Source organism: Natator depressus, chromosome 11 (genome assembly GCF_965152275.1).
Source record: "Natator depressus isolate rNatDep1 chromosome 11, rNatDep2.hap1, whole genome shotgun sequence".
Taxonomy (NCBI): domain Eukaryota; kingdom Metazoa; phylum Chordata; order Testudines; family Cheloniidae; genus Natator; species Natator depressus.
The window spans coordinates 73,867,960-73,886,513 of NC_134244.1; the positions used below are offsets into that span (position 1 = coordinate 73,867,960).

The 18,554-nt window shown below is 55.3% G+C and overlaps 1 protein-coding gene and 1 non-coding gene across 2 annotated transcripts in view; one reads left to right on the forward strand and one right to left on the reverse strand.

Moving 5' to 3' along the window:
- LOC141996298 (zinc finger protein RFP-like) overlaps positions 1–18,554 on the forward strand; it is an 85,036-nt gene that overhangs the window by 54,200 nt on the left and 12,282 nt on the right. The gene's annotated exons all lie outside the window — the stretch shown is intronic.
- Positions 14,682–14,763, reverse strand: TRNAS-CGA (transfer RNA serine (anticodon CGA)). The gene has a single exon. It is a non-coding gene; the product is annotated as a tRNA-Ser (tRNA).

Here is an 18,554-nt window from a genome sequence, read left to right on the forward strand (position 1 = left end):
CTTTATCTAATGTGCTTTGTGAACAGATGTAAGGAATGTATTTAATTTCCGAAGGGCTGTCTTGGGGGAATGGCTGCATCCTTAGCAGTTTTCAGCGAAGGATTTGAAAAGTAATGAGATGCACTGTATTCATTGTATGTCTAGGAAATACTATCCGCCATTACTACAATTTGTTGTCTGAAACAGTGAATGAAGATGGCATCTCCCGCCTGTATGAAGGTAAGGAAATACCTCTGTGTGTTTGTGCCTCTGTGGGAAGTACAGGGGTGCAGCACAGGGCCCGAACACAGGTTTGAATGTGGACACAGGTCCCTCTCTGTCTAAGAACAGCGTTTAAGGAAGAAGGATGGTCATGCGAGCTTCATCGAGGTACCACAATATGTGTATGGGAGCAGGGGAATTCCATCTCTAGCTCCTAGTGTAGACATAACCTTAAAGCTGTGTGGGGAAAGTGTCTTCATAAAGGTCTGAAAGTCTGTAATGGAAGGCCTGACAGAATTGAAAAGAGCCGTTGTTATTAAGGATGATGATGATGATGACAATTACCCTCATCACCTGCCCTCCCTGGAATGGAGTGATTGCAGGCCAGGGAGATTCACTCCGAGATTGGTTATCAGCTCCTAGGAAATCCCGTGAGGGCACATGGGAAACACTTGTCCCTGTGATCTCTTCAGGAATGAAGGCACAGGGCCACAAAGGATTTCAGCAGACATTAGGAGCCTAAATCCCTTTGTGGATCTCGGCCTAAATGTTGGATGGTTTAATGTCGCTGCGGCTGTCACTTTCCTGTTCCATCGAAAGACCAAGTGCCCCCAACCGTCCGTGTGTAGGGGTGTGTGTAGGGGTGTAGGCCGGCGGAGGGGGAAGTGACAAGAATGGGGTCTCCTCTCTGTCCAGGGCTATTTTGGGAGGAGCGGAGTTGTTGCTCTCATGCCCTTAGACTCTGGGGGAGCTAATAGCAGGGGGCAATGGCCATCGGGAGTGGAGGTTTCCTAGGCACCAGGCACATCAGCACCAGGGGCTTTTCAACCCGTTTCCTCTTGGTTTCAGCTTTTCAGGAAGTGCCTTTGAAATCTGACAGGACCACGTGGGACATCCTCAACAGACATTACAAATGGTTGCAGAAGCTTGTAAATCTCGTGTCGGGTTCTGCAGTTGACTAGGGAACCGGGACCGACACAGAAGAGCTCTTTGCCCTGCTATGGTACATACACCAGACGCTTATCAACTTTTTGGTGTCCCTAGCCTCTGATTGCCAGAAACTAGGAATTAGACAACAGGCATAGATCACTGGATGAGTCTTGTCTGTTGATTCCCTCTGGGGCACCTGGCAGTGGCCACTGTCAGAAGACAGGATACTGGGCTAGATGGACCTTTCCTCTGACCCAGTCTGGCCTTTCTTATGTTTGGAACCGGGGCTGAACAACAAGGTGGATATTGGCAGATGACACAAAATTATGCAGATTAATCAGCCTAGAGAAGACTTTGAAGAAGTTCAAAGGGATCTAATCAAGCCATGTCACCGGGCAGCGCAATGGCAGATGAAACCCAGCGCTGACCAAGGCAGGGCCATACACATGGAAAGCAGTGAGGTGAACGACTCCTCCATATCGCTGGTGTCAGAAGCCAAAGCACGGCTGGTTGGGCCCAGTGGTTGGAGCAGGGTCGCTGGGGCCGCGTGCTCAGAGTGCTGGAGGTCGAGCCAAGGGGAGCCAAGGGTTGGAGCCGGAGTCAGGAGTCAAGAGCAGGATTGGAACAGGCTGGGGAGTAGGGCCAGGGCCGGATTAACAATTCCCGGCCAATGGGAGCTGCTGGGGGAGATACGCGGGGGGAGGGCAGAGCCGAAAGGCAAGAGCAGCCCCCGGGACAGAGGTTCCCGGTGCAGTGCTCATCGCGGCGACGTGGCTGGGGGGGCAGACAAGAAGGGCAGTACGCGGAGCCGCCTCGCCCGCACCCCAGCCAGGCAGAGCCGGCCCGGCTGGAACGCAGCACACAGGGGCTTTGGTGGCTGCAGCTCGGGCCCCCCTAAGCCCTGCTCCTTTCCTGAGTGCACCATTGCCCCACTTCTGCCCCATTCCCACACACTGTTACAGGGCAGCACCCTGGAGCTGATCTCTGACATCTCTCTCCCTAGAATGAAGTCACTGCAGAGTCAGGACAACCCCACCTTTGGGCACCATGTAGGACATCTCACCCCACCACACAGAGCCCGACATTCACACAGCTTCTCGCATGTGATTCTCTCACTCATCAGAGCCAGGCGGAGAGAGGAGAAATTCTCCCAGACTCCCTTTAACCATTGCCAGCCCCCAGGGTAGTGGAGGTTGCGGGGGGTTGGGTGCTCTCTTTAAGAAATGCCAGCTCTCAGGGAAGTTGCAAATCAACATTAGCAAAGTGGGGTGGTTTTGTGCTGTGGAAAACTACCCTGCTTGAAGGGTTTGTTTTTCTAATTTGTGCTCCTGCCCTTTCTCCCTCTTCCAGACATCTGGAGGCCAACAGGAGCCAACTGAGCCCACCACTGATCCCATCTCTTGTGAGATGGCAAAGCAGCTGTTGCATGGGAAGGAGGAGAGAGAAGAGGCCGAGCAGCGTGTGCCGGGGTGAACCAGCCCCACATAACCCCACAGTCTAGGCGGAGGAAGCCAAGCCCCTCCCCAGCCCTGCCGGACACGCTACAACTGGAGCACCAGTGTGAAAGGGAGCAGCTCAGCTCACGCTAGGCAGAGCGCCGAAAATGGAGGATGCACATTGTAGGCTCCAGTCCAGAAGCAGCTGAAGCCCCTGACTGCAGAGCCCCGAGGCGCCGAGACCCAGCCGCACCCCCGGGGGCCTGCAGACGTGCAAGGGAGATCGGAGTGTCTGGGAGTTTCCCACGCCGGGAGCCCAGAGACCCCCAGCCCGTGGCCTAGAGACTTCTCCTCTGAAGTAACCTGGGTGAACGAGCCATTGTCATGCTGAGTGACGTCAGCATGTTCTGGTTGGATCCCCACTGACTCAACGGCAAACACATTGGCCACGGACAAGGCCCTGGGCTAGGGCAAGGGGGAGTAAGGAGAGTCTGGGTCCCCCTGCCCTGGCTGCCATCCATCCTTGGGTGGCTGCCCACGTCCCCATTGCGCCACTAGACTGCACGGCCCCAAGAGGAGGGGCAACCATCTTGTCTCTGAACTGAGCCAAACAGCCCTGCACTGAAGGGCGGCCGCACGGACTCTGGTCGTTGGGCCACGCAGCCCCGACGGAGAGGGCAGCCGCACGGACTCTGGTCGTTGGGCCACACAGCCCCGACGGAGAGGGCGGCCGCACGGACTCTGGTCGCTGGGCCACACAGCCCCGACGGAGAGGGCAGCCGCACGGACTCTGGTCGTTGGGCCACACAGCCCCGACGGAGAGGGCGGCCGCACGGACTCTGGCCGTTGGGCCACACAGCCCTGGATGGAGAGGGCAGCCGCACGGACTCTGGTCGTTGGGCCACACAGCCCCGATGGAGAGGGCGGCCGCACGGACTCTGGTCGTTGGGCCACACAGCCCTGACGGAGAGGGCGGCCGCACGGACTCTGGCCGTTGGGCCACACAGCCCCGGACGGAGAGGGCGGCCGCACGGACTCTGGTCGTTGGGCCACACAGCCCCGGACGGAGAGGGCAGCCGCACGGACTCTGGTCTTTGGGGCACACAGCCCCGACGGAGAGGGCGGCCGCACGGACTCTGGTCGCTGGGCCACACAGCCCTGGATGGAGAGGGCGGCCGCACGGACTCTGGTCGTTGGGCCACACAGCCCTGGATGGAGCGGGCGGCCGCACGGACCCTGGGCGTTGGGCTACACACCCCTGAGTGGGAGGGCAGCCATTTTTGCTCTGGCCATAAGGCCAAACCACCCTGAGGCTAAGGACAGTTATTTAGTTTCACCCATGGGACCTCACCCCGTCACCCCTAAGGCATCTCTCATCTGTCACCATAAGACCCACACTATGATATAAGATTTTCGGGGTCAGGATGCAAATATGAGTAGAAGCAAGGAGTGGCATGTGACCCCTCTAAGAGCTCCTGCCACTCCTCTACCAATCTGGGGGTGTTTTATCTCCATCCATCTGCCTCAGGAATGGATTTGAGCAATGGGGGAAAGTTCTGGGGCAGAGTGACCCATCCGGAAGTGGGTCACATGACCCCTCCGAGAACTCCTCCCAGTTGGGTTGAGCCTCATCCCCTTAGGACCAGCCAGAGAGGGGATTTCACCAAATAGGGTAAGTGCTGTGGTGGGGTGACCTGCCCGCAAGAGGGGCCCATCACCGCTCCATGAAATCCCCCCACCGTCCTCTACTAATCGGTCAGGGTTTCACACACCCCTTAGGCCATCCCAGAAGGGAAACGTGCCAATCAGAATAGGCAGTGCCCGAAGGTCTAGGCCAGAAGCCGCCGATCTCTGGAGCTCCATGTTTGCGTGGCTGGCAGCATCCTCCTGGAAGTCGCAACTCAACACTGCGTGGAAGAGCCCGTCTCGTTCCAAGGTTGTCTTTTGCAGAAATCGTGGCCTAGGCCTTCGGGCTAAACCTGTTCTGGATTGGTACACGTTTCCCTTCTGAGATGGCCTAAGGTGGGAGTGGAACCCTCTCCAATTGTGAGAGGGCGGCGTGGGGACTTTTTAGGGACCACGGAATCCTGTTGTGGGCAGCTCACTCCACTGCGGCACTTCCCGTATTTGGTCAAATCCCCTCTCGGGGTGGTCCTACAGAGCTGACACCCACTTCAATTGGTAGAGGACAGAGGGAGGAGTTCTCAGAGGGGAGATACAACCCCCTTCTGCATGGGTCACCCTGCCCCGCAACGTCCCCTGATTGGTCAAATGCAGTCAAAGGCAAGCTCTGCTTGATGAGTTTACAGAGGGGACTATGTGGGAAGAATTTACTGTAAGATTCCCCGCATCTTCTGAATGGGATTTAGGTTCTGCCCTCTTTAAAGGAAGGAAAAATCCTGACAGGTGATCCTATGGGGCTGAAACCCACTGTGATGAGTTAGTAATCTGTCCTCTTCACCACTCTAGGATGGAGTCTGGGGTGCAAGCTCTGGGATGGAGTTTGGGTGCTGGGTGCAGGCTCCAGGCTGGGGCACAGGGTGGGGGTGCAGGATGGGTGGAGGGGTGCAGGCTCTGGGAGGGAGTTTGGGGATGGGAGGGGCTGCGGAGGGAGGGGATGCAGGCTCTGGAACGGAGTTTGGTTGTAGGCTCTGGGCTGGGGTAAGGGGTGGGTGTGTAGGAGGGAGTTCGGGTGCAGGAGGGGGTGTGTGGGAAGGGGGTGGGGGTGCAGGCTGTGGGATGGAGTTTGGGTGCTGGGTGCAGGCTCTGGGCTGGGGCAGGGAGAACCGCAATTAACTCCAAAAAATTAATCACAATTAAAAAAATTAAAACTGCAATTAATCATGATTAATTTTTTAATTGTGATTTTTTTAGTTATGATTGATCACACTGTTAAACATTGAATACCAATTGAAATTTATTAAAGATTTTGGGGTGTTTTTCTACTTTTTTCAAATATATTGATGTCCATTACAACACAGAATACAGGGCTCCCTTTCTAGGATGATTCTTTACAAATATTTACACTGTCAAAGTAATAAAAGAAAGAGCCTTTTTCAGTTCCCCTCATAAAAGTGCTGCAGTGCAAGCTCTTGACCCTGAAAGTGCAACTTACAAATGTAGATTTTTTGTTTTGTTCCAGAACTGCACTCAAAAGGAAAACAGTGTAAACGTTTAGAGCCTACAAGGCCACCGGACACTGAGAAAAGGCGTTCGCATGGCACTTTTGTAGCCAGCATTGCATGGTAGTTATGTGCCAGGGATGCTAAACATTCGTATGCCCCTGCATGCTTTTGCCACCATTCCAGAGGACATGCTTCCATGCTGATGATACTCGTTAAAAAAAAGTAATGTGTGAATTAAATCGGTGACTCAGCTCCTTGGGGGAGAATTGTCTGTCTCCTGCTCTGTTTTACCTGCACTCTGCCACAGATTTCATCTCCTAGCCATCTCGGATGATGACCCAACACGTGGTGTTCGTTTTAAGAACACTTTCACTGCAGATCTGACAAAAGGCGAAGAAGGACCAATGTGAGATTTCTAAAGATAGCCACAGGACTTGACCCAAGATTTAAGAGTCTGAAATTGGACTCCAAAATTTGAGCGGGATGAGGTGTGGCGCATGCTTTCAGAAGTCTGAAAAGAGCAACACTCCAGTGTGGAAACGACAAGATCCAAACCACCGAACAAGAAAATCAACCTTCCGCTGGTGACATCTCAATCTGTCATCAGCACGGACGCATGACCTCTGGAATGGTGGTTGAAACGCGAAGGGACGTATGATTCTTCAGCACATCTGGCCTGTCAATATCCTGCGATGCCAGCTACAACAGTGCCCTGTGAATGCCTGGTCTCCCTTTTAGGTGACACTGTAAACGAGAAGTGGGCAACATGAGCTCCTGCAAATGTCAACAAACCTGTTTGTCTGAGCGACTGGCTGAACAAGTAGTAGGACTGAGTGGGCTTGTGGCCTTTCAAGTTTTTCATCGTTTTATCTTTGAATGCAGTTATTCCACTTCTGTTTGTTAGCCGATGGCCAGGGATGTTTGGTGAGGTGCCAGCTATGCCCATTTATACCATCCGTGACTTTAACCGCTAGGACACACTGTCCCTTCGCGGCGGGCAGCCCGGGCTAGGCTGACGGATGCCCCAAGGTCCTAACCACCCCTGACTTTAACTGCTAGAGCTCAGAGCTCCTTCGCAGCGGGCAGTCAGGATTGACTGACAGGTGCCCCAATGGCAGCACTAAGAGCCTCTCCACACCCGTGACTTTAACTGCTAGAGCTCAGAGCTCCTTCGCAGCGGGCAGTCAGGATTGACTGACAGGCGCCCCAAGAGTTTGCCCCGTGGAGGCGGCACAACTCAACGCTAGGCTCTTAGTACTCTCACCTAATGGCCAGGCTTTATAGCCAAAACGGCTGAGGTTCTTTAATTGTGTTGGCTGCTTCACAGTAAACCAGAGAAACAAGTCAGGCTTATGCAAAAATGGTTACCAATATTTATTAAACTAGATTCTAATCATGTGGTTACAAAATTGCTAGTGCCTACTTATTTAAATGTAGAGATGTTACACACACAAACAAGTTACGAAACTGAAGCCACAACCCCAAAGAAAGAAAACAAAGTATAGAGCTCTATTTCAAAATATGTGTACACTAAAGATAGGAGATCAGGTGTGGGTGCTTCTTACCCTCCTTGCATCTCTCGATTCCAGCGGTGCCAAGCCAGGATCGGTCACTCAATTCCGCGGAAAGACGAATAAGGGACAAGGCTTAGGGACCCTCTTAGCTGCAGAAGCCTTGGGAGGCTGTCACTTATCTGACCAGCAGATAGATAGTGAAAAGCACTCAAAAATCATGGTGCTGTAGGTCCCCTACTTATACCTCTGTACTCCTTTATTCTCTTTCTCCTTTCTATGCTAAATTGGGGCTGGTCTGTTGGGGTGACGCCAGCTCTCGCAAGAGTAGTTCACACTTGCAAGGGAGAAACAATAAGTTTCGACTACTGGACACTTCTTTTATCAGGGTAAATATTTTCCCACCTAGGATGTTGGTGTGTGTGCATCATGCTGTTTTAGTAGGGGCTAAGAGCCATGTCTGTCACAGCGCCTCTGCCTGCTGTGAGCCCAATCGTTGTATATGTTCCCAGAGGCACACAGCTTCAAAGGCTGTGCTGGAGTGCCCCGGTGTTTTGGCTCCCGTGTGTTTCCAGCAATGCTGGTCTGAGAGGGGGGGCTGGCTGTCTGGCTACACTGTTACGTGTGAAAAATGCAGATTTTTCTTCCCCATAATTACAGCACTTACTCCTAGACGACATTTGCTGACTGGCTTTAGCAAGAATCATGAAAAATGGGCCTTCACACAGTTAGCACTGACTGTCAGCCCCTGCCATGTCGTGATACCGTTCAAAGCCCCATACACTGGTTTGAGGAAGGTATTTTAGTGCTTGTAGGCCCGGAATGTATTCAGCTGATTTTTAGAGCCTGTTAGACTTTTGGTACGTTTTTCAAAAGCATCTGTTTAAAATAATGTAGGTCTGGGATCGGGCACCTGACAACACAGATGGGGGCCTAGTGGGTTGTTCAAAACAGGTTAGGCACCAGGGGCTAGCTCCACAAAAATATTGAGGTGGGCTTGGCTGCTACTTTCACTTTAGCTACCTAAATCTGACACTGAGATGCTGCTGATCCTCAACCCCCCCCAGCTATGGCCTAAATGTAAGGGGACTGTTGCCCCCTTACTAACAGTCAGTGGGGGTGTTTTGGTTAGCTAGCTCCCAGTCCTAAAAGGGGGAAGGGTCGATGGGAAACCAGGACCCTGAGACTGATAGTCCCAAGGAACAATGGGGAGAGGCCAACACACCAGGTCAGCCTGAATGACAGGGCGAGAAGGCTAATGAGGGAGTCGGGAGGCCAGGGGGGTCCCGTCCTCCGTGTGAGCTGGATTTGCCTGGGTCAGACAGACAGAGTGGGGCCGAGCTAAGGAGAAAGCAGGGGCCCGAGCTGAGCTGGGGAGCGGAGCTGTGCCAATCCAGGGGGACCAGTAAAGCAGCCCAGAGAGAGCAGACCTGTCCTGGGAGCAACCAGAGCCAGAGGGGCCAGAGAAGCAGCCCAGGGAGCGGGAGGCAGAGCAGCAGCCGGGCAGAGACCGAGTGGTGGGGCTGGGGCGGGAGCCGTCCGGAGGTGGATGCGGTGAGCAGCTGGGGAGAGCGAGGGGGACCCTGGGCAGCGGGCCCCGCACAGGGAGACGTCTCAGCCCAGAGGCTCTGCAGGCCAGGCTTGGATCGTAACCCCGACAGGGCGGGGGCGACACTGGGCAGAAGGGTCCTGCCACTTAGCGCCTGAGAGCGTGTGGCCACCACCAGAGCAAGCGTCCGACCCGCAGCATCCCCGCAACACGGCCAGGGCCGGAGAAGGGGCCTGGGACTCACAAGGAACAGACTGTGAACTGCCCTGACGTTCCAGAGACGCTGTTTGTGATGTTCCCTGCCACAGAGCGGGGTGATGCGTTTCCTTTCACCTTTCCCATTATTCCTTATTCTTTTTAAAATTAATTGTTGATTAAATAACTTGCATTTTCTTTAAATTGTATGTACTGGTCAGTGGGTCAGGGAAGCGCCCAGTGCAGAGAGTACCCCAGAGTGGGGACACCCTAGCCCCTGTCCTAGGTGACCACCGCAGGGTTGGGGGTCGAGCCCCCCAGGACTCCTGGGCCCAGCCTGGTTGGGGTTACGAGGACTCTGCCAGACAGGAGAGTGGGAGGGGAGTCCTCGAGGGCAGGGAGCCCACTGGGTAAAGGCAGTGGGAGCGAGGACTCAGATCCTTTCGCTAGTCCACTTCACCGGGGTCGTGCAGAAGCCAGGAAATTTCCCCACAAGAGCGGGACTATTCCCCCGCTTACAGGAAGAAGGAGGTGCCTGAAAGTAGGACCCACAAAACCCAGCGTGCGAGGCATCTCCACACCGACGCTAACCAACAGGAAAGGCCGATGGGAGGGGTGTGCCCTGAGCCCCAGCCCTCTCTGGATCTCAGGTTACGAGGTCTGGCTTGGAGAGAGGTACCTCCCCTGGCTCCCTCCCGCCCAGCTTTCCCCCACCCCCTGCCCTACCCTGCCCTGCCCCGGCCGTACCTGGTTCCAGCCCGGCCCTGCCGCGGGGTGGGACCAATACTGCTGCCAAGGCCATCCCGAGGGGGGTGCGGGCCCGGGGCAAACCCCCCTCTGCCCCAGACCCCGCCCCACTCCACCCCTTCCCCCAAGACCCTGCCTCCTTCCGCCCCTGAAGCAGCAAGATTAATCCCATACATTGGATTAATTGTGACTTATTTGCCAGATTTGAAAAGAGACCAAAAGGACCTGAGTCTCCTCGCTGTCGATAGCCCCCCGCTTGGTCAACCAGCACTGAGACGCTGAGGGGCGGATGGCTGAGAGGTCTCACCAGAGGTCCCACAGGACGGCCCAGGTCACCATCAGAGCGGATCGCTCTCAGATCCAGACCCACCTCTTTGTGAGGACCTCCCGCGATGAGAGCAACCCCCCCCCCTTGCCCACCCTCCACACACACACCCCTCCTTGGTAGAGAGAGGGAAACAGGGAAAAAAGAAGCAAGAGAAGAGGAGAAAGGAGGGAGGAAAGAGGAAAAGGGAAACCAAAAAGCATAAACCCCAAGGTCCCCAATGTTTCCAAGCATCAAAGTGCTCGGTAGGAAATCAAATTCTGCCCCCTTAAGCCAGTGTTTTCTGTGCTGAGAATTCTGCCTGCAGCAGGTGCATCAGACCCAACAGGTTCCAAACCTCTCGGAGCCTCCGACCTTGTCCAAGGGAAGTTCGTTTAAGGGCACAACCAGGGGTAGGAAAGGAGAAAACTCCACAGAGGCTCCTCCTCATGCTATGACGTGAATCCTAATTCTCTCCCCGTCCTCGAGGGGAGACCTGGCGAAGGAGACGTGCGGCTGCAAAGCCGGGGGGGTCTCAGCGACTGCCCTGGCCCTGCACCTCGGCCCTGCCCCGCTGAAGTCGGGGTCTCTCTGTGAGGTCACCCCCTCCCCACCACCTTTGCCCAATGGGCTGAGGTCCTGCAAAAGGCCTTTGTGATGTCACTGCCCCCCCTATCCCTCCCCTCCCAGCTGATGTCCTGCCCCTGCCCAGCCTCTGTGGAGCTTGGAGTTGTTGCCCCCGGATCTCCGCACTCAATGACTGGTGAGTCGGGGGATGGAGCCGGCTATAAATAAAATACCAGTTTTTCATAAATTAGTCGACTTAAGGCCAGAAGGGACCATTGGAGCATCTAATATGACGCCCTGCATCTCCCAGCCCTCCTGTGTATCACAAGAGCTGCTTTTTGATGAAAGCACCTTCCCGAAAGGCATCTAGTCTTCACTGGAAGACATCAAGAGATGGAGAATCCATCACTTCTCTTGACAGTTTGTTCCAGTGATGAGTCGCCCTCCCTCTTACAAATCTCTGCCTTGTTCTAAGGAGAATTTTTCTGATTTCTACTTCCAGACATTTGTTCTTGTTTTGCCTTTCTTTGCAAGACTAAAGAGCCCTTTAAATACTTGGTGTTTTCTCTCAGCGAAGGCACTTGCAGGCTGCCATCAGCTCACCTCTCCATCTTTCTAAAACCTAAACAGACTGAGTTTTTCAATCCCTCCTTATAAGTCTTCTCCATCCCTCAATGTGGCTCTTTTCTGCACCCTCTCCAGTTTTTTTAACATTATTTTTGAAATGTGGACACCAGAACGGGATGCAGTATTCCAGTGTCAGTCTCACCACTGCTGAATCACCTCCCTTTCCATCCTCTCTTTATCTATCCATGGATGGCGTCACGGACTCACAGGACTTGTGCTCTCTCTCAGCCTCGTACAGTCCTTGGGAGGAACCCCCTTCAGCGTGACAGCCCTTCTCGGACATCCACTCTCTCGAGGGTTAAGCCGTAGGCCCTTCCGCCTCCTGGAACCCCTCTTCTCTGAGCCTTGAGCATGCCTGTCTGCCGTGGGCCCCCTCAGGGAGTCCCCTCACTCTGGACCCCTGGGGCCTCTACTCCCAGAGGGAAGAACGCAACCCCGATCTTGAGATTGCCGTGACTCTCAGCCAGCGTAAAAGAGAGGGGTTTATTGAGCATCTGAACACAGCACAGGAAACTCTCAGGGCCTCAGGCCTAACCTCCCTCAGCACAGTCCATCTAGGTCTCTCCTGCACCCGTGTGGGCTCTGGCTGCTTTCTCTCCCCAGTCCAGAAGCCCCCTCCTTCCAGCTAAGCGTCCGATATCAGCTTCCCACAAGCCTGTGTCCTTTGTCTTCTGTCCCAGGTGAACAGGCTGCCTGGGTCTCCTCTATCTCAGCCTCTCCTCTCCTCCCTCTTTTCTTTCCCCCAGGCTGGAAGCAGTCACCGGGTCTTCTCTGCTCAGCCCATTGTCCTACTACTGGCCCGACCTGGCTGTGACTTCCAAGCTGGGCCTCCCGCTCACCAGTCGCTGGGGTATCCATTCTCCAGGCCTTTGCCTGAGGGCCCAACTGACAGGCGAGATCACCGCTGGTCCTCTGTAACAACAAACGACCTCTCCCACCAGTGCCACCTCGTTAAACAAACAGCACCCAGGGAAACTGAGTCCCACACGCGGCATGCAAACCATTGAAAAACCAAGAAAATCCCCCCGTCATCACCGATGGCTTTGGCCCTGTTCCCCACAGCATCGCACCGGGAGCGGATGTTGAGCGGCTCGCCCGGTATGACACCTAAATCCTTGACAGAGTCACGGCTTCCCGGAGTACAGTTCCCCCTCGGTGGCCTGCCTGCTCTGTCCTGCTGCCCCCTCCCACTGCGCCAAGAGGGGACCTGGTGACTGGAGCTGCTGTGGTTGTGTGAGAGCGCCGGGCTGAGACCAAAGGGCACCTCCGTTCTGGAACAGAGGGGTCTGGCCGGTAGGCGCAATCGCCCCCGGTTTGGGGCACAGAAGGGGCTGTGGCTGGCAGCAGCTTGAAGCCCGTCCCCCAGCTGCGCTAGGCACTGTTTGAATGAATGCAACGTCTGTGTTACATACGGGCTCCGGGTGCTCGGTCGGAAGCACTGAACTGCCTCAGAGTTCTCTGTTTGCAAGGTCGGTGCCAGGAGATTAGAGAGACAAGGCAGGGAGGGGATCTCTTTCATTCTCCAACTTCTGCTGGGGAGAGACCAGCCTTCGAGCTCCGCAGAGCTCGTCCTCAGGCCCTGGTCTCTCTCCCCAACAGAAGCGGGTCCAATAAACCATATGACCTCCCCGGCCTGGTCTCTCGGTGTTTTCTGCTCCCATGGGCGTGGCTGGGAAGGGCCACAGGGCTCAGCAGGCTCAGGGAGAAACCTCAGCCCCACTGGAGACAGGAGGGGAACAAACCTCACAATCCGTGTGGTCACTGCAGGTCTGTGCATCTGCCCACTCCTCCCTCAGTGGCAGTCTGTGGGGGAGGTCTAGGGTGGCCAGAGGTCCCGATTTTAGAGGCACAGTCCCGATTTTTGGGTCTTTTTCTTATATAGTCTCCTATTACCTCCCACCCCCGTCCCGATTTTTCACACTTGCTGTCTGGTCACCCGAGGGAGGTCTGGCAGCCCCCTCCCCAGCCACAGTCCGTGCGTGCCCAGCAGTCTGTGCATGTCACAGCAGCCCCCCGCTCACTCCCACTTGGAGCCCAGATCGGGGAGGGCTGGGCCTCTGGTTTGTTTGATCCCTGAAGGGTTTTCTGGGCACTAACTGGGACCCCAAGTTTCTCCTAATTTGAGGAAATCCCTGTGAAAACTCACCTTTTCCGGGGGTCTGTTTCACACCCTCCGCCAGAGACGTTCCCCATTCTTTCTCCAGTTCAGCTGGCAGCAGGTCTCGTGCGAGGGGCGGGGGAGAGCTGAGATTTCAGGCTGCCGTGTTATGGCGGGATTGCTGCGATTAACTGGCTGAACGTGCTAATTCTGAGGACGAAACAGGGAAAGGGGCAGAGATCGAGAGTCAGGGAGTGAAATGGAGAAAATACAGGAAGCATTTCGAGCAAGGGCGAAGTGCAATGACCAGAATCCAGAATATTCTCTGCACCCCTTGTCTAACTCTGGGCCCGATTCTCTTCCGCATTGACGGCCCTTTCCCTGTCTCCGGCCGTGTCTGGAGGGCTTTATGCCCTGTCCAGCCCCTTCACACTGCCAGGAAGGGAGAGGTGTGATGGAATCTTCGCCCAAACAGGAACCAGGCCCTGTGTCACCTTCATCCTGGGTTTCAGATGACCCCGAGAAGTTGGGGGGCCACCGGCGCCTAGAGCATGGCCCTGCCACAGAGGCCCCGCCCCTGGTCATCCTCTTCCCCCGAGGCCCCGCCCACCCACTGTTCACTCCTCTGGCCCCCGAGGTCCCCCTACCTGCCCATCGCTCCTCTCCGCCTCTTCCCCCAAGACTCCACTCACCCCCTGCTTGCTTCTCTCTGCCCCTTTCCCTGAAGGGGGGCTACCGGGGGGCCATGGGGCCAGGCACCCGTCCCTTTTCTCTGTCTTCGGTGAGCGGGGGGCAGTGGGGTCCTTGGGGAAGGAGGTGGAGCAGGACAGGAAGAGGCACGAGAAGACAGGGCTGCGGGGGAAAAGGCCGAGGGGGGGTGGGGCACAGGTTTTGGGGGAAGAGGCGGAGGGGGGATGGGAAGAGGCAGAGCAAGAGCAGGGCATCGGGCTAAGAGGCAGAGGGGAGCGGGGTGCAGGCGGGGCCCCCACTTCTCTGGAGCTTCGCTTCCGGCCCTCGAAAGATGACCACGGGCCCACGGGCCTCCGGAGGGGAGACCCGCCCCACATCCCCAGCGTTTCCCCCCCGCATGGACGGCCTTTTGGGGGAGGCTCAGCCTCCCCTGGCCTCTGATACGGGCTGCCCGTGCTCAGCTCCTTCCACGCGCTGGAGAGGAGCAGCACCCAGGGGTGGGGCTGAGCCGGGGGGTGCTGGGTGAGGGGCAGAGGCCTCGGGAGCTGAGACCGCAGGGACACAGCGTGAGGCACCATCCCAGGCATCCCCATGAAAGGAGCAGAACAGGGTTTCCTTGGGGTGGGGAGTGTATGGAGAGCATCCCAGGGTCGGTGGAGATGTATTGCCCTGGTGAGCAAGTGTGGCTAAAACACAGGCCTCGCTGCGAGCGGGATTTGAACCTGCGCAGGGAAACCCGATTGGATTTCGAGTCCAACGCCTTAACCGCTCGGCCCTCACAGCTGTGAGTGACGTGGCCCCCTAAGGCCCGAGAAACTGGTAAATAATCACAGTGCCCAGGCCTGAAGTCCTCTGAAACACAGAATTCAAACAGGAAACCTGGCTCCCAAAGCAGAGGGGGATTTGGGGTTCTCGTTGCTTAGCCATGTGGTTAAACATCAAACCAACCCCCTCCCGTGGGGCCTGTAATTGTTGCTATCCCCACTGTAAAGGGAGACAGGGAGAGGTTCACTGACCTGACCAAGGCCACGCAGGGAGTTAGAGCCCAGCTCTGCCCCTCTCTGCTTTATCCTCCCCTGTCCTGACTGTCTCGCTCGATTCACCTGTTTTTATTGTCTCTTGTCTCTCTTTATAAACAGGACTAAGCCATGACTGGACTGTCAGACGGGAGAATGGGACACGGCTCCCTTCACTTGGACCCTGGATTTCTCATTCCTTCAGAGAAACTTCTCAGTGGAAAAATGAATCACATTCAAATGACTACAGATTATGAACAGTTTGTAATTTTTGTTGCCTTGGAACACGGCTCTCCCCCCCCGCCCCAGCCTCTTCCCCTGAGTCAGGAATTATGGTTTATTGGTTCACTCTGATTTGTTTCAGTTTTATGTTCGCATCTATTGCAACTAATTGGTCAGAATCTGTCACTTCCAAAAGTCCCAGACGCGTGTCTCAGTTTCCCCACCTAGCTCCCTTCTCGGTACCTTTGATTTTCCTCAGAGTCTCCTGGTTTGTTGGCTCCAATAACCAGGTCTGATTTCCAGGTCAGGAGACGTGTCCTCCAGCTGCTGGAACTTTCCTTTTTCACATCAAGAAAGAAACAGGTTTTTTCCCAATAATCATGATTTATTTTATTTTTGTATTTTACTGTGAATTTCTTGCCACTGAAAAATGCTGAATTGAGGGGCCTGGAGAATGAATCTCTGTGTAGCCAGCCACAGAATAGCTACAGCCCCAGCAATGGCTGGGAAAGCTTCCCCGAGGTGTCCCGTCAATGTGCTTCAGCCCTGATTGACTGAGACCAACTCTGGGGACAGGATGGGAGTTCAGTCCCCGTGGGCAATTCACTCCTCGGCCTCCATGCTTCAGTGACCAATAGATTCCAATGTTCCTGCTGGTCTTTGTTCTGTGGACATCTGCCCACCTGCAACTGGACCGAGATCAACTCCCCTCAAACCAGCTCATTCCTCACCGGTTTCTGAATGGTCATCACGTCCCTGCCCGAAGGCTGTGGCTGCACTGGGGAGTTTACAGTGGCAGTCTCTAGTGGAGCCGCTGGAAGCCGACGGGAGGGAGCTCTCCACCCTCAACGAGCAGCCATAGCCATGTTGGCAGGAGAAGCTCTCCCAGCACCATAGCACTGTCCACACCGGCACTTAGGTCAGTGTAACTTGTGTCACTCGGGGGGTGGCTTATTCACACCCCTGAGCCACATACGTTCTACCGACACAAGGGGGAGTGTAGACGCAGCCTTAGCAGAGAAGCGATTAAGAAAACCGCTTTAGTTTTGGAGGAAATGCAGGAACCCCAGGTTTGTAATAAACCAAAGGAGATTCCGACCCCACGAGTCACCTTCCCCACTTTGCAGCTGTGCCCTGGGACAGTTGTTTTGTCTCAGCCTGTGGCCAGAATAATGAGGTGTGAAGGGGAAGGAGCCAGGCACCTGTCTATGGTGCTTCTGACATCCTAGAGGGGAGAAAGGAGAAAAGACGCTCAGTCCCCCATGCCACTCACACAGGGGGTGGGAACTTTGGTGGTAATTGAAAGAGAATCAAGGGGCTCAAAGAGAGACAAAGGTGTTAACGTCACCCTGTCACTGTCCAACATTAAACAGGTGAAACAAGGCTTGCCGTTTGGGCGGCTGGACAGAACAAGCCTTCAGGCTGAAAAGTGACATCGTTTCTCGCAATTTCAGCAAAACCCCAAATCAAACAAACCCCCACAACAACAGGCACCTGAAAAGTCCTGCCCCTGACTTCACCTTTCCAAGGTCTTCTCCGCACTCTCTCCCGCCCCAAGTGAGAATCCTACACCTTGAGAAACAAACCAAATTCAGACCCTAATGCAGCTCTCCCTCTGCAGGATGTTGGAGAAAACACAGGTGAAAAAAACTTCCAAGGTAAGCTGCAAACGCAGCCTTGGTCGAAATTTGAAGCCGGGATCTCTTGCTTGGTAAAGGAGACTCATGCCCGAGTCCAACAAACCCTTTGGGAACTCGAAGGAAGCCGCATCCCACAGGAGTTTCCAAAGACAAACCACCGGCCACACACCCAGGCAGAAGAAGCCTGGACATGGCAAGGGGCAGCAGCAAACACACCCTGGGCGAGGGCTTGTCCGGGAGCTGCAGCCAGGCCCCTTGGCACCCAAAGTGAGAATCAGACCCTTACAACAACAAGCCACATTTGGCCATTGCTGAAATTGTCAGGCCTCAGAACTTTGGGCCAGAAACCAACAGCCAAATCTAGCTTTAAAACTCAACCACTTGGAAATGGCACTTCCAGCGTGGCACCAGACCGCAGGCGACCGTCTGTGTGTGTCCGGTTGGCTGCCGGCAGGTAGAGTCCAGGGCCTGCATCTTCGCTTCCCACAGCGGGAGATTTTGAGACCCTGACGATTAGGGGAAGGACAGGCAGGCCGTGGCCACGCTTGCAGATGCACGGTGCTGTGAGTTAAACCTGCCTTCTACAGCCGCGCAGGGGGAGCGCTGCAGCCTGTCCACACTGGCAGCTGCCAGCCCACTGTCCTGGCCACGTTTGCCGCTGCAGTGGGAGGGGCGCATTGGGGCAGCCATCCCAGCGTTCCCGTGGCTGCAACGTGCTTTTCCAACGGGGGTGGGGTGGAGTGTGACAGGGAGCGTGGGGGGAGAGAGAGTGGGTTTGGGGGGCTGAGAGTGTGTCAGCGTGCTGTCTTGTAAGTCCAGACCTCCCTCCCTCCCTCCCCCACCTCTCTCTCACTCACTGAAAGCAAACGGCCGTTCTTTCCTTTTTTCTCATAGACGAGAGAAGCAGCCGCTCGCTGAAATGGACCCCAACCCCGCCTCGCCGCCGCCTCGCTCTGCAAGCAAACAGGAGCGGCCGGCGCTCCAAACGGAGCCCCCCGCCTGCCTCTCACTCATTCAAAGCCAACGGGAGCCGTGTGTGTTTGTTTGATAAGCAGCCCCCGAAACGGAGCTTTGAAACGGCACGGCCACGTCCGGAGTTCACAACCGAACAAGAGAGGACGCGTCAGTTAAAAGGATTATGGGGAGTTTCCGGAGGTCAATCAGTGCCTAATAACCTTACTCCCCGTTTCCACTGGAGCTGGAGCATCTCAGCCGATGCGCAACAGCTGTTAATCCTCTCGGGGAGGTGGAGTACCAGGAGCGCTCCAGCCAGGGAGTCAGAGCGCTCTACGTGCCTGGCCAGTGTGGACGGGAGTAAGGTAGAGCGCTCTGGGAGGCTTTATTGCGGTGTAACATGCAAGTGTAGCCAAAGCCGTAGATAAAAACCCAAAGAAAGTATCAAGAGTTCTCCTTCCTGGCTGAGCTGGGTGTGCTGTCCAGGTCACGGATGGTCAGTCTGGGGCGGGAGGTGGGGCTGGTCCAGTTTGGGGGGGTTGTTCTGGGGCAGGATGTGGGTCTCAGATATTTGGAGGATTGGCCCAGAGCCCAGTCTTTTGGGGGCACAGCTGGTGGTCCTGATCCTAGTCTGTCTGCCTCTCTTCTGGCAGAGAAGGCCAAGCCAGGCGAGCTTGGCCTTCAATCAAAGTTGGCATATTCCCATGCAAAGTTTTGATTTAATCAAAATAACATTTTCCAG